Source organism: Bufo bufo, chromosome 1, assembly GCF_905171765.1.
Source record: "Bufo bufo chromosome 1, aBufBuf1.1, whole genome shotgun sequence".
Classification (NCBI taxonomy): Eukaryota; Metazoa; Chordata; class Amphibia; order Anura; family Bufonidae; genus Bufo; species Bufo bufo.
In genome coordinates, this window is record NC_053389.1 from 684,961,798 (window position 1) to 684,977,050 (window position 15,253).

Consider the following 15,253-nt stretch of genomic DNA (forward strand, 5'->3'; position numbering starts at 1 on the left):
TAAGGCCATCCTTCATATAAGATAGGGCCAGGGGCTATCCATAGTACTCAGTATATTGGGCAGACTAAATGGGCCAAATGGTTCTTATCTGCCGACACATTCTATGTTTTTATGTTTCTATTTGGTTAGTTACTGTATGTCGATCAGTTAGGGCTCATGCATGCGACCATATGTATTTTGCGGTCCACAAAAAACATATCCGTAAAAAATATGTATGACGTCCGTGTGCATTCCATATTTTGCAGCTGGCCCCTAATAGAACAGTACTATCCTTGTCTGTAATGTGGACAATAATAGGACATGATCTGTTTTTTGCGGAACGAAACAATAAAAGGACAGAACGAAAATACGGAAACGGAATGCACACAGAGTACGTTCAGTTTTTTTTGCAGACCCAAATAAATGGTTCTGTATATGGTCCGAAAAAAAACAAAAAAAAACGGAACAGAGACGGAATGAAAATATGTTCGTGTGCAAGAAAAACGTTTATTTTTTCCGTTTCCGTTCCGTTTTTGCGGATTCCATTTGTGGTCCGTATGCAGAACCATTCACTACAGAGTTTTTATAGGAATAAGGCCTCATGCACACGACCGTTCTGTTTTTTGCAGCCCATTGTAGAAATGCCTATTCTTGTCTGCAAAACGGACAAGAATAGGACATGTTATATTTATTTTTGCGGGGCTACGGAACGGAGCAACGTATGTGGACAGCACACTCCGTGTGCTGTCCGCATCATTTGCAGCCCTATTGCAGCCCCAAGTGAATGGGTCCGCATCCGAGCCGCAAAAACTGCGGTTCGGATGCGGACCCGAAAAACGGTCATGTGCATGAGGCCTAAAACAACACCCCAGAGGGTGAAAGGGATGTTGCACCACAAACTGTCCAGGAGTTGACTAATACTTGAATCCAGGTCTGGGAGGAGATCCCTCAGGAAAACATCCGCAGCCTCAGGAGTTGTAGGGAGGTCATACAGGCGCGTGGAGGCCACACACACTACTGAGCCTCATTTCCTTGTTTTGAGGCATTTCCACTGAAGTTGGATCAGCCTGAAATTTGATTTTCCCCTTTAATTTTCATTTTGAGTATCATTCCAAACCCAGAACTCTATATTAATTTTGATTTAAATTGATCAGTTTCATGTTTTATTGTTCTCAACTTACAGATGAGCGAATTTCTCAAAAATTTTCGAAAACATTTGGTTTGATCCGAATTTATTTGTTGTGAATCGCATTAAAAAAAACTGCTATTTCCTGGCTGCAGAGAGCCTTTATAGTGGTGTAGACCACTTTGACTTGCAGTAACATGCAGAGGGAGTCTACTGTGGTAGTGTAACAATACTGTGGGTCAGTGGTGTGCCTAGAGGGGGGCGGGGGGGGGGGGAAGCAGAGTCCGCCCCGGGTGTCAGGCTGTCAGCTATACAGGGGGGTGCTTCCTGAGCTGCAGCGCCCGGCCGAATGTCTCTGCAAGGAAGGAGAGCTGTGATTCTATTAGGAGAAAGGACCTTAGATGACATCATCACCATGTGACCAGTAACATATTGATATTACTGGTCACATGGCTATGAGGTAATCAAAGTAGAGATGGGAAGTTTGGATCTTTTGCATGAAACGGTTCATTTGAATCAGTTCACTCAAAAGAACCGATTCATGAATCTGATCTTCGGTTCACTTCCTGAGCCGGCAGAAGCAAGTGAACTGAAGATCAATGCGCATGCTCAGCTCATTGAATCTTCGGTTCACTTGCTGAGTCGGCTCTCAAGTGAACCGAAGGTCAGGAGGGACTGGCTTCTGGCAAACACAGCTCTGCTGCAGTGAAGCAGACTGTGATGTAGTGGCTATAGTTATTGCAGGGACTCAGATAATTTTCTGAGAGTTTATTAGTTAAAAGAATCGTGTCACTGAGTCCCTACCAGACGTCCTGCTCTGCTACAGCATGTAGCAGAGCTGTGTGTGTACAGGGTGCATGTAGCAGTGTAGCATGATGCTACACTGCTGCATGCACCCTGTACACACACAGCTCCGCTACCTGCTAGACTAATGCGCCCCCCCCCCCCCCCCCCCCCGACGGACTTGTGGAGACAGGGAGCCGCAGAGCAGGAAGCCTGGCAGGGACTCGGGGACTCACGGTTCTTTTAACTCAATGAATCAAATGAGTCTCTGACTCATTAGATTCTTTTAACTAATAGACTCAGACGATTCTCTGAGTCCCTGCGACTCCCCCTGTGCTGTGAGTCAGTGCTGGCTGCCTCTGATTGGTTGGAGGGTGGGGAGGGTGGGGAGGGGCGGAGCTAGCTTCCACTGTCGGCTCCTATTACACTGCTTGCTGCTGCCTCTATGCTAATCTGACTGAGCCGTTTCATTCGGATCAGCTCAGTCAGAGGAACCGACTCTTCCGGATCAGTGAACTGAATTGGTTCAAAAGAACGATTCATTTATGATCCGGACATCACTAAATCAAAGGTCCTTTCTCTCTACCAGGAGTGTTGCTGCAGGAGAAGTTTGCCATAATTGTGGAGCTTTTTTTGTGAAGATTACATCAGGAAAAGGTGACAGGGGCTTTTATGCTAATATACTGTAAGCTACTGTATAGTGGGGTGCTGTATAGTGTGGGGTGCTGTATACTGTGGAGTGCTATACTGCTCTACTATATACTGTGGGGTGCTGTATACTGTGGGGTACTGTATACTGTGGGGTGCTGTATATTGTGGAGTGTAGAAATTCTTAAAAATATCAGACCACTATCCGGCGCTGCAGGCATAGAAATCAGTCCTTGAGGTGAGTAAGATTCTTTTTATTATAGTCAACGTGTTTCAAGGGCAAAAGGCCCCCTTCGTCAGGACAATATACAGAATGAAGATACACTTGTAATCAGGTTATTTAAAACGCTGTTTTGGCGGGTTAAAAAAGGGGGAGGTTCAGGGGGTGGGGTGGGCATGTTTAGTATAATGAACCTGTTTGCCGATATCTTCTAGTGATCTGCGGCAATTGATGGTAAGTGTCTGACACTTACTATGAACATCAGCGCAGTGTCCGACACTTACTGTGATGTGCAGATGGTCTGATTATAATCAGACCATCTGCACATCACAGTAAGTGTCGAACACTGCGCTGATGTTCACAGTAAGTGTCAGACACTTACCATCAATTGCCGCAGATCACTAGAAGATATTGGCAAACAGGTTCATTATACTAAACACGCCCACCCCACCCCCTGATCCTCCCCCTTTTTTAACCCGCCAAAACAGCGTTTTAAATAACCTGATTACAAGTGTATCTTCATTCTGTATATTGTCCTGACGAAGGGGGCCTTTTGCCCTTGAAACGCGTTGACTATAATAAAAAGAATCTTACTCACCTCAAGGACTGATTTCTATGCCTGCAGCGCCGGATAGTGGTCTGATATTTTTAAGAATTTCTGCATACCTATTTCCCTGGAACCCTTTGGACAGGAAAAGACCCAGGCAGCAGCTCGGCATCCCCTAATGCTGGTGGGGAAATATACCAGCTAAGGCACATCCAGCTGTTGTGACTATTCACAACAGAATCCGGTAAGCGCAATACGCCCCATAATTTTATATTTTATATAAGGCGGTACCGCACATGAGGCGCTGTGTTTTTTGTCTTTTCTCCTTTCTTGTATATTGTGGAGTGTTATACTGGTCTACTGTATATTGTGGGGTGCTGTATACTGTGGGGTGCTGTATACTGTGGGGTGCTATACTGCTCTGCTGTATAATGTGGGATTCTGTATACTGTAGGGTGCTGTATATTGTGGGGTGCTATACTGCTCTACTGTATACTGTAAGGTGCTGTATACTGTGGGGTACTGTATACTGTGGGGTGCTGTATATTGTATACTGTGAGGTACTATATACTGTGGGGTTCTGCATACTGTATACTGTAGGGTGCTGTATACTGGGGGGTGCTATACTGCTCTACTGTATACTGTGGCGTGCTATACTGTATGCTATAGGATGCTATACTACTGCATACTGTGGGGTGTTATACTATGTATTGCATACTGTGGGGTACTATATACTGTGGGGCGTTGTATACTGTGGGGTGTTATACTATGTATTGCATATTGTGGAGTGCTGTATACTGTGGGGTGCTATACTATATATTGCATACTGTGGGGTGCTGTATACTATAGGGTGCTATACTGCATACTGTGGGGTGCTGTATACTGTGTATTGCATACTATGGGGTACTGTATACTGGGCGGTGTTATATACTGTATACTGTGGGGTATTACACTGTATACTGCGGAGTGTTGTATGCTATACACTATGAGGGGCTGAGACGTCAAATCAACAAATCTGACCTAGATAAATGAAGAGTATTTGGTTCTCCTAAATAAAAACTGCCCTCCTACCGCTGATAGCCACCAAATTACCGTATTTTTCGCTTTATAAGACGCACCTGATGATAAGACGCACCTAGGTTTTTGAGGAGTAAAATAAGAAATTTTTTTTTGCTTTTGGTAGGTTTTGAACTAATGGTGGTCTGTGGATGACGCACTGTTATGGGTATCTGTGGATGACACACTGTTATGGGGGATCTGTGGATGATGCACTGTTATGGGGGGATCTGTGGATGATGCACTGTTATGGGGGGGATCTGTGGATGACGCACTGTTATGGGGGGATCTGTGGATGACGCACTGTTATGGGGGGATCTGTGGATGACGCACTGTTATGGGGGGATCTGTGGATGACACTGATGGGGGATCTGTGGATGACACCGATGGGGGATCTGTGGATGACACCGATGGGGGATCTGTGGATGACACTGATGGGGGATCTGTGGATGACACTGATGGGGGATTTGTGGATGACACTGATGGGGGATCTGTGGATGACACATTGTTATGGGAGATCTGTGGATGACACTTATGTCATCCACAGATCCCCATAAGTGTCATCTACAGATCCCCCATCAGATGCATCAGTGTGGAGGGAGGAGGCGAAGACACTCATGGCGGGGCCCGGTGCATTGACTCTACTCTAATACACCGGGCCCCGCAACTGTTAAATACATTCAATCCGATTTATATCTAAATGTATACGCTCTGTTCGGTACGTACTGTAGTACCGTAAGTATAGCTTTAAGACAGCGCAGATCGGCAGCTCCCTCCGTCATGTGCCGCCTGCCGCAGCTCCCTCCTCATGCACCGCCTGCCCCAGCTCCCTCGATCATGCACCGCCTGCCTGCTTATCTCACTTTATGATTGAACAGGCAGGCGGCGCATGACAGAGGGAGCTGGGGCAGGCGCCGCATGACAGAGGGAGCTGCGGCAGGCGGCGCATGACCGAGGGAGATGCCGATCTGCGCCGTCTTAATGCTATACTTACGGTACTACAGTAAGTACCGAACAGAGCGTATACATTTAGATATAGATCAGATTGAATGTATTTAACAGTTGCGGGGCCCGGTGTATTAGAGTAGAGTCACTGCATCGGGCCCCGCCATGAGTGTCCCCGCCTCCTCTCTCCACACTGATACTTCGCTGGCCGCGCTGTGCAGCATAGCGGCCAGCGAAGTATCCGCTTTATAAAACGCACAGCAATTTTCCCCCCACTTTTGGGGGGAAAAAAGTGTGTCTTATAAAGCAAAAAATACGGTACATTTATCCTATCATCTGTAATAATAATTCCACTCTATTTCATTAAAAGTCCTCCGACCACTAAACACCGGCGAGCTATCGTATCTATGTTTACTCTTACACCAGGGATGTGGTTCTGTGTACTGTCACCACTCGTCCCTCTATTGCTTCCTTTTCATTGATTAATTGCATTGATTATATGGTTTAGGGTCAGCACTGACGATAGCCGTCCTCTAAAATCGCTTCATATGCTGCCCCCAAAATGTTTGCCAGATCCCTGGAATCCTCAGGGGTAATGAGCAACGACACTATAAATGTGGCATAGTGTTCTTTAATATTTGCCAGAAAAAAATTAACATGGGGCACAACGCGAAAGAGGGGACGGTCGGGGCAAATGGACAGAGGAGGCCCAAGATGGGTAAACAACCGCGCCCTATAATATACTTAATCCGCCCCTGGTGCGCGCTCTGACAAGCCAGGGAGCGCGCTCACGCTAGGCTACTTTCACAATGACGTTCGGTGCAGATCCGTCTTGTATCTGCACAGACGGATCCGCACTGATGATGCAAACGCTTGTATCCGTTAACGGATCCGTTTGCATTATTCATTTAAAGGGAACCTGTCACCGGAATTTTGTGTATAGAGCTGAGGACATTGGTTGCTAGATCGCCGCTAGCACATCCGCAATACCTAGTCCCCATAGCTCTGTGTGCTTTTATTGTGTAAAAAAAAACGATTTGATACATATGCAAATTAACCTCAGATGAGTCCTGTACGTGAGATGAGTCAGGGACAGGACTCATTTCAGGTTAATTTACATATGTTTAAAATCTTTTTTTTTTTAACACAATAAAAGCACACAGCGCTATGGGGACTGGGTATTGCGGATGTGCTACCGGCCATCTAGCAACCCATGTCCTCAGCTCTATACACAAAATCCCACAGGTTCCCTTTAAAAAAAAGTCTAAGTCAAAACGGATCCGTCTTCAATTGCACCATGTTGTGTCAGTGAAAAACTGATCCGTCCCTATTGACTTACATTGTAAGTCAGCACGGATCCGTTTGGCTCTGCATTGTCAGCCGGACACCAAAACGCTGCAAGCTGCATTTTAGTGACCGCCTAAAAAACGCAACGGAGACCAAACGCAGCCAAACTGATGCATTCTGAACGGATCCTTATCCATTCAGAATGCATTGGGGCTGAACTGATCCGTTTGGGCCGCTTGTGAGAGCCTTGAAACGGATCTCACAAGCGGACCCAGAAACGCCAGTGTGAAAGTAGCCTAACTCACTCGCAGCCGGCCGCCGCTCACCTTCCAGGTGGAAAAACCTCCCATCTTCCTTGAAGCCGCTTGCTCCAGTGCTCCTGATCAAGAAAACGGCTGTGCTGTGCTGCCGGTGCCTTCTAGTGAAGTGACCACCTCACCAGTGTTGTGTGTGTGTCTGCAGATACACTGTCGCCAAGCTGAGCCTGCAAAAAGCACTCTGGTGTGTGGCAGTTAGGAGTGGTGCGGACAGGCACTGTGGTGTGTGGCAGTTAGATGTGCAGACAGTCACAGTGGCACTGTGGTGTGTGGCAGTTAGGAGTAGTGCAGACAGTGGCACTGTGGCAGAACAGCGTGCAGGCAAGAGGCAGCAGACTAGACTGACTAGAGAGGTATTTTTCAGTTAAGGGCCTTGTTGCCTTGAATTTTCAATGGTGAGGGAGGCGTGTTGAGGAGTCACAAGGCTGCTGCCAGCCAGTGCTAGGGCGGAAATTTACAAGGGGCCCCAATATGAATGGGAAAGGACCAGGCTTATTAACTTGTAGGATACCAGTGCCATACCTGTACGGCGCTGCAGGACGTGACCTAAGTCTCAGCGCTGTACAGGTATGGCGGGAAGATCGGGCAGGAGCTGTGCCCATTCGATCAGCGGCACGGGTCTGGCTGTCACTGTCAGCTGAGCCTCTACTATCAGGGCAGGGTGCACAGGCATCAGTGAAAACTCCAGCCCGCTCTATAAAAATATAACATGATCCGTCCCGTCACCTTCCTTCACAAAATGTGCAATACCAAGCTTACATTGTATTTTCATGGTGACAGATTCCCTTAAAATTTTCATTTACAAGCAATTTTCTGTTTACTAGCGATAAAAATGTTATTTCAAACAAAATAAATATTTCAGTATATTTAAATGTAAAAATAAAGTTTCTTATGGTTTCGGCGAGGGGAAGGGGGGTGCCAGAGAAAGTACCCGCCCTGGGTGCCAAATACCCTAGGCACGCCACTGCTGTGAGTCAGTATGACATGCAGATGACAGGCATCGCTCTTAGAATCACTGCACACTTCACTTATTTGGGCAGTTACGGGGCCAAAACTGACCAAATAACTCAAGTGTGAACTCAGCCTTACAGGTCAGTGTTAACGTCAAGAAGAAGCGCACTCCTTTTACACCGTCGTCAGCTGATTCCACATAGATGTCTACAGAACCTTTTCTATTAAACATTTATACAAGTAGAGCCCCCCCCAACAAAGTGGAGAGGGTGTCAGCAGTAAGTTTCTGTTGACGTCACTGATTATTTTGCCCTTCCTCTGATCTGTCAGAACAATAACCCAAAAAAAAACGGATCCTGTCTGTGGAGCATCTGCATTCACTCGGTCAGCATTTGGTCAGTAATCCATCAGTATTGCTAAAGCCCAAAAAAACAGGAGTGGATCCAAAACAGAGATGACACTTGAATGGAATATTTGCATGCCTTTTGTGTTTTGAACCCACTCCTGCTTTTGGCTACCAAATCATAAGCCAATTCTGAAGCAAAATAGGCACCATGTCATGCAGGCCTTACAGCTGTTGCATAGACAGGATCCGTTGTGCGTCTCATTTTTCCTTCCATCTGACAGATCAGAAGAAGGGTAAAATAAATGACGATGTCAGCCAGGCTGAAAGGAAAAATAGTGGCCCAGTCATGAAGTGGGGAGGGTGGGAACAACATGAGAAGTCTACAGCGTGGCCCTATGACATAGTAGTGAGGTGGAAGCAGCATGAGGAGACCATAGAGTGGCCCAATGACAGTCTGGGAGTGGCAGCAGCATCAGGAGAAAGCCACAGATTGGCACAATGACAGTGTGGAGGTGGCAGCAGCAGTATCAGGAGGCCAAAGAGTGGCACAATGACAGAGTGTGGAGGTGGCGGCAACATCAGCATCAGGAGGAGGCCACAGAGTGGCACAATGACAGAGTGTGGATGTGGCAGCAGCAGCATCAGGAGGAGGCCACAGGGTAGCACAATGACAGTGTGGAGGTGGCATCAGCAGCATCAGGAGGCCACAGTGTGGCACAATCACAATGTGGAGGTGGCATCAGCAGTATCAGGAGGCCACAGAGTGGCAAGGTGACAGTTTTGAGGTAGCAGCAGCATCAGGAGACCACAGAGTGGCAAGGTGACATAGTGTGGAGGTGGCAACAGCATCAGGAGACCAGAGAGAGGCAAGGTTACAGTGTGGAGGTGGCAGCAGCATCAGGAGACCACATAGTGGCAAGGTGACATAGTGTGGAGGTGGCAGCATCATCAGGAGGCCACAGAGTGGAAAGGTGACATAGTGTTTGAGGTGGCAGCAGCATCAGGAGACCATAGAGTGGCAAGGTGACATAGTGTGGAGGTGAAAGCAGCATCAGGAGACCATAGAGTGACCCGATGACAGAGTGGGGAGGTGGGTGGCAATACCAGTACCAGCTGAAGATGGTGGGTAAAAGAAGGAGCACTTGGCATCAAATGTGTGGCATCAAGCAGGTGGCAGCATCAGAATAGTAGCTGAGGCAGGTAGCCAGAAGAAATCGGTCTCTTTTGTCAAAGTGTTGGTGTGGCACCATGGATGATCTAGTCTGATGCATCAGGCATTGGTGGGTGGAAATCCTGGCTGATCCACACCTGATTCCTCTTGACAAAGGTCAGTCTTTCCACATTTTGGGTGGACAGGTGATTTCTTGGGGTAATTATGGCCCCCGCCACACTAAACACCCACTCTGATGCCACACTACTGGCTGGGCAGGACAGCTTTTCCAGGGCAAACTCTGCTAGTTGCGGCCATAAATCCAGTTTGGCTGCCCAATAGTCCAGCGGATTTTCAATGTGGGGTGGCAGGGTGCTGTCCAAGTATGTCAACACCTGCTGGTTCAGGCCCTGTTCAGGTCTAGCTGCTGCTGCTTCTGGTAAGCAGTTTCTTCACAAGGCGAGTGAAGAAAGCTGCTCATCAGCGACTTTAGACAAGTTGCTGCTAATGGAGTTGGAACTACTCCTAATCCCCCACCCTTCCACAGCAGCCGTGACAGAGGAACGTGAACGCAGAGGGGCCCCCCGGTCAGACCTGCGAGAGGATAGATGATGGCGCAGATAGGCAGCCAACTGACAACATAGGATGTCTCTATAGTAGTTCAGTTTGTCCTCCCTCTCAGCGGGTGTAACAAAAGGCCCCTATTTTGGCCCATAGCGAGGGTCCAACAAGGTGGAGAGCCAGATGTCATCCCTCTGCTGAATGGTGACAATTCGACTGTCACTACGCAAGCAAGTGAGCATGCATTGGGCCATTTGTGCAAGTGACTCGGAGGGACACCCTGCTTCCAACTACACTGCATACTGCCACGGTGTGTCTGGGTCATCTGTCTCGTCTTCCTCATCGCCCCATACCTCCTCTGGCTGCTCCTCCTCTCCTGTCACCTGTGTATAAAAACCACCCATTTCGCTGCACATTGCTTGTGCTCCAATGTCCTCCTCCTCCACAGGGCTCATGTGGACGTGATATGTAGGCGCCAGTCCCCTGAACAGCCGGATTTACCAGCATCTGTTCCAGGACATGAAGCAGTGGAATTACATTGTTCATCCCGTAGTCCTGGCGACTGACAAAAAAAGTGGCCTCTTCAAAGGGCCTGAGCAAACGTCAGGTGTCATGCATGAGCTGCCACTGGCTGACATAGAAGTTACAGAGGAGAGTACTCCTGTCCGCTTGTATCATCAAGAAATCGTTTATGGCCTTTCTCTGTTCATATAGTCGGTCCAACATATGGAGGGTGGAATTCCAACGGGCGGAAACGTCGCATATCAGCCTATGTTAGGGGATGCCGTTCTGCCGCTGCAGCTCAAGGAGGGTGTGCTTTGTGTTGTACGAGTGGCTAAAGTGCATGCAGACTTCAGGAAAAGCTTGACAACCAGATTGAACATGTGTGCCATGCAGGGAGCATGACTCAGCCCTCTTTGATGCAGCGCCAACACCATGTTCTTCCCGTTGTCGGTCACCATGGTTTTCGATTTTGAGTTGTCGCGGAGAAAGCCAGGATTTGATTTCTTAATGAAGGACACGGAGCAGTTCCTCCCATGTGTGACTCCGTTCGCCCATGCAAATGAGGTGCAGAACAGCGTGACACCACTGTGCCCTGCACATGTGGTATGCTGGAGAGGCACTGTGAATTGTCCCTGCAGTGGAGGCTAAGGACACGGTGGAGGATAAGGAGACAGAAGCAGACATTGTTGAAGGACCAACAGCGTGAGAATGTGGAGGTGGAAGTGGCTTCACCTGGCCAAGTTGCTGGTGTGGCTGTGCAGGAAACACATTTACCCAGTGGGCCGTAAAGGACATATATTGTCCCTGACATTAGTCACAGCTCCACACATCGGTGCTGCCGTGTACATTGGCAGACACCGACAGGCTCAAGGACTGGCCCACCTTCTGTTCTACTTACGTGCGCAGGGCTGGTACTGCCTTTTTGGCAAATAAATGACGGCTTGGGACTCTCCACCTCGGCTGGGAACAATCCATTAGTTCTTTGAAAGGTGCAGAGTCCACCACTTGGAAAGGGGGGGACTGCAGCACCAGCAACTTGGCCAGGAGCACATTCAGCTTCTGCACTGTTGGATGAGTGCAGGCATACTGTTATCTCTTGGCAATCGCATAGTTGATCAATTGCTGATGGAATGACTTGACAAGGAGTAGGAGGAGAAGCAGGAGCATCAGGACCAGCAGATGATAGGAAGGACAGACAGCTCCTTTCGGCTGAAGTGGTGGAGCCTTGACTGTCTGAAATCAGGTGCGTGCCACTGGGTGATGAAGCGGTTGCTGAGGAAAGGCTGGACCACCTCCAGACTCTGTCATTGCGCCACTCGGTGGCCTCCTCATACTGCTGCCACCTCCAGACTCTGTCATTGTGCCACTTGGTGGCCTCCTCATACTGCTGCCAACTCCAGACTGTGTCATTGTGCCACTCAGTAGCCTTCTCTTGATACTGCCAACTCCACTCTATCATTGTGCCACTTGATGGCTTTTTCCTGATGCTGCTGCCGCCACCTACAGACTCTGTCATTGTGCCACTCAGTGGCCTTCTCATATTGCTGCCTACTCCAGACTGTGGCTGTGCCACTCAGTGGCCTCCTCATACTGCTGCAAACTCCAGACTCTGTCATTGTGCCACTCGTTGGCCTTCTCCTGATGCTGCCAACTCTAGACTGTGTCATTGCGCCACTCGGTGGCCTCCTCATACTGCTGCCACCTCCAGACTCTGTCATTGTGCCACTAGGTGGCCTCCTCATACTGCTGCCAAATCAGACTCTGTCATTGGGCCACTCGGTAGCCTTCTCCTGATGCTGCCAACTCCAGACTGTGCAATAAATTGATCAGAGCACTGAAACAGTTCAGGCTATGCAGACACTCCAAAGTGACAAGCAAACAATGGGCCCCTATGGCAGGAGGGGGGAGTATAATTATTTAAAATTTAACTTTTAATAAGGTCAAAATTGTCAGACTAATAGAACTCACTACATAAAATAGACATACATGCACATAAATGACCAATTGAATGGTGCCACTCTCTGTTACGTTGCTGCTGCCCTGATGATGATCTAGGACACTGCGTGCCTATACAAGCGCATATGCCTTTACGCTTTAAGCCTGCGCTTGCTAACCCCTAGGTGCACATTTTCCTCCATACACATCTGCGCACACATTGATGCTGGTATATACCTTTGCTGCGCATGGGTCCATGCTGGTCTATACTGTCACTAGCACATGGACCCAGGTGGCAGCAAATACAGGCATCCATGGCATCTTGATTGCGCCTGCTCCTGTAATGCGCAACCCTAGTCCGCAGAGCGCTCCTTAAAATCATTGCTGGGCCCTGATTGCACGGTATCCGTGTAATCAGGACACAGCCTTTCACCTCTGACTTCATGTCACCCTGTCAGGGATCTCCCTGACAGTGTCTGCAGCATTGATCACCTGTCTTTCCCTGACTCCTGCACCAAATGCCACCAGCCGATTTAAGGCTTTACTACTTTGTTTATTATCAATGGAGACGCATGCACTGTGTGTCCCACGTGATCATCAGACCATTCAACCTTTGGCTGAATGATCTTTAATTCCGCCCATCTCCTGTCGCGCTCCCGCCCACCCCACGTGGTACTGCCGGCGTGCGATGTCACTGACTACGCCCGCCCCTTGCCTTGTGGATGTTGCCTCGGCGCAGGTCTTCTGACGTCGGGGTCACGTGACCGGGTACGAGCGGCGCTTCAGGTAGGCGTTGCATGCCGATGACGCCATTGAGGAGGAGGGGCGAAGGACCTGGGGCGCGATTATTTAAAACCCATTACTGAGGTACATCACTGCGGCTGGTTCATTGCACTGTTACCCCCAACCAGAAGGGTTTCACTTGCCTGGGACCATTGTGTCCCCCGGACCGTCTAACACAGGACTACCCCTCCTGTGCAATACTGCATCCCACCCCAGGATAGCAGAACACAAGCTTCTTAGCTTGTTCCCTTTTTTCCAGTGTGTATTTAGCCCCAGGCAAGATACCTGTGGCTTTCTACCTTCTGTCTTCCTGCAGTCTTTCCCTGAAGAGTCACGGACAGAAATGTGCCACGTCGGGAGACCATTGGAAGCATTCCCATCATCAATTCACTGGCATAACTTCTGTAGTTTTAGGGTGAGGTCCACCTTAGGGACAGGCTACCGGACGGGGTCGCCTTTTCCAAGGCGAGAACTCCAGACTGTGTCATTGTGCCACTCGGTGGCCTCCTCATACTGCTGCCACCTCCAGACTCTGTCATTGGGCCACTCAGTGGCCTTCTCCTGATGCTGCCAACTCCAGACTGTGTCATTGTGCCACTCTGTGGCCTCCTCATACTGCTGCCACCTCCAGACTCTGTCATTGTGCCACTAGGTGGCCTCCTTATACTGCTGCCAAATCAGACTCTGTCATTGGGCCACTCGGTGGCCTTCTCCTGATGCTGCCAACTCCAGACTGTATCATTGTGCCACTCAGTGGTCTCCTCATACTGCTGCCAACTCCAGACTCTGTCATTGTGCCACACGGTGGCCTTCTCATGATGCTGCCACCTCCAGACTCTGTCATTGTGCCACTCGGTGGCCTCCTCATACTGCTGCCAACTGCAGACTCTGTCATTGTGCCACTCGGTGGCCTTCTCCTGATGCTGCCAACTCCAGACTCTGTCATTGTGCCACTCAGTGGCCTTCTTCCGATACTGCTGCTGCTGCTGCCGCCAACTCCAGACTCTGTCATTGTGCCACTCGGTGGCCTCCCCAAACTGCTGCCAACTCCAGACTCTGTCATTGTGCCACTCGGTGGCCTTCTCCTGATGCTGCCAACTCCAGACTCATACATTGTGCCACTCAGTGGCCTTCTGCTGATGTTGCTGCTGCCACCACCTCCAGACTCTGTCATTGTGCTACTCGGTGGCCTCTTCAAACTTCTGCCACCTCCAGATGATGGGAAGGACAGACAGCTCCCTTCGGCTGAGGTGGAGGAGCCTTGACTGTCTGAAATCAGGTGCGTTCCACTGGGTGATGCAGTAGTTGCTGCGGCAGGCTGGACCATCACACCAGACTCTGTCATTGTGCCACTCGGTGGCCTTCTCCTGATGCTGCTGCTGGTGCTGCCACCTCCAGACTCTATCATTGTGCCACTCAGTGGCTTCCTCATTAGTGATGAGCGGCAGGGGTCATATTCAAATTTGTGATATTTTGCAGAATATTTGTCGAAAGTTTAACAAACTTCAATAATTTTCTGGCTTTGAAAAAACACCCATTTTTGGCAATAACCTTCATTTTGTGCCTCTGCCTCATTAGTCAGTGTGCAATTTAAGCTAGAAATACAGCCATAATTTTCTGGGTTTTTAAAAACACCCTTTTTGGGCAAAATACACTATTTTACAGCCCTTGCTGCATCTGCACGTGTGAAATTCAAGCGTTATATACAGCTTTCATATTCTGTTAGTAAAAAAACACCAATTTTTTGCAAAATACTTAATATTGCAGCCCTTGTTGCATCTGTGATTGTTAAAAACAAGTTTTAAAAACTTCAATAATTTTCTGGCTTTGAAAAAACACCCATTTTTGTCAATAACCTTCATTTTGTGCCTTTGCTTTATTAGCCAGTGTGCAATTTAAGCTAGAGATAAAACTATAATTTTCTGGGTTTAAAAAACACCCTTTTTGTGCAAAATACACAATTTTACAGCCCTTGCTGCATCTGCACGCGTGAAATTCAAGCGTTATATACTGCTGTCATATTCTGTTATTTAAAAAACACCCATTTTCGACAAAAATTTTTATTTTGCAGCCTTTGCTGCATATGTCATTGTGAGATACACCCTTTAGATACTG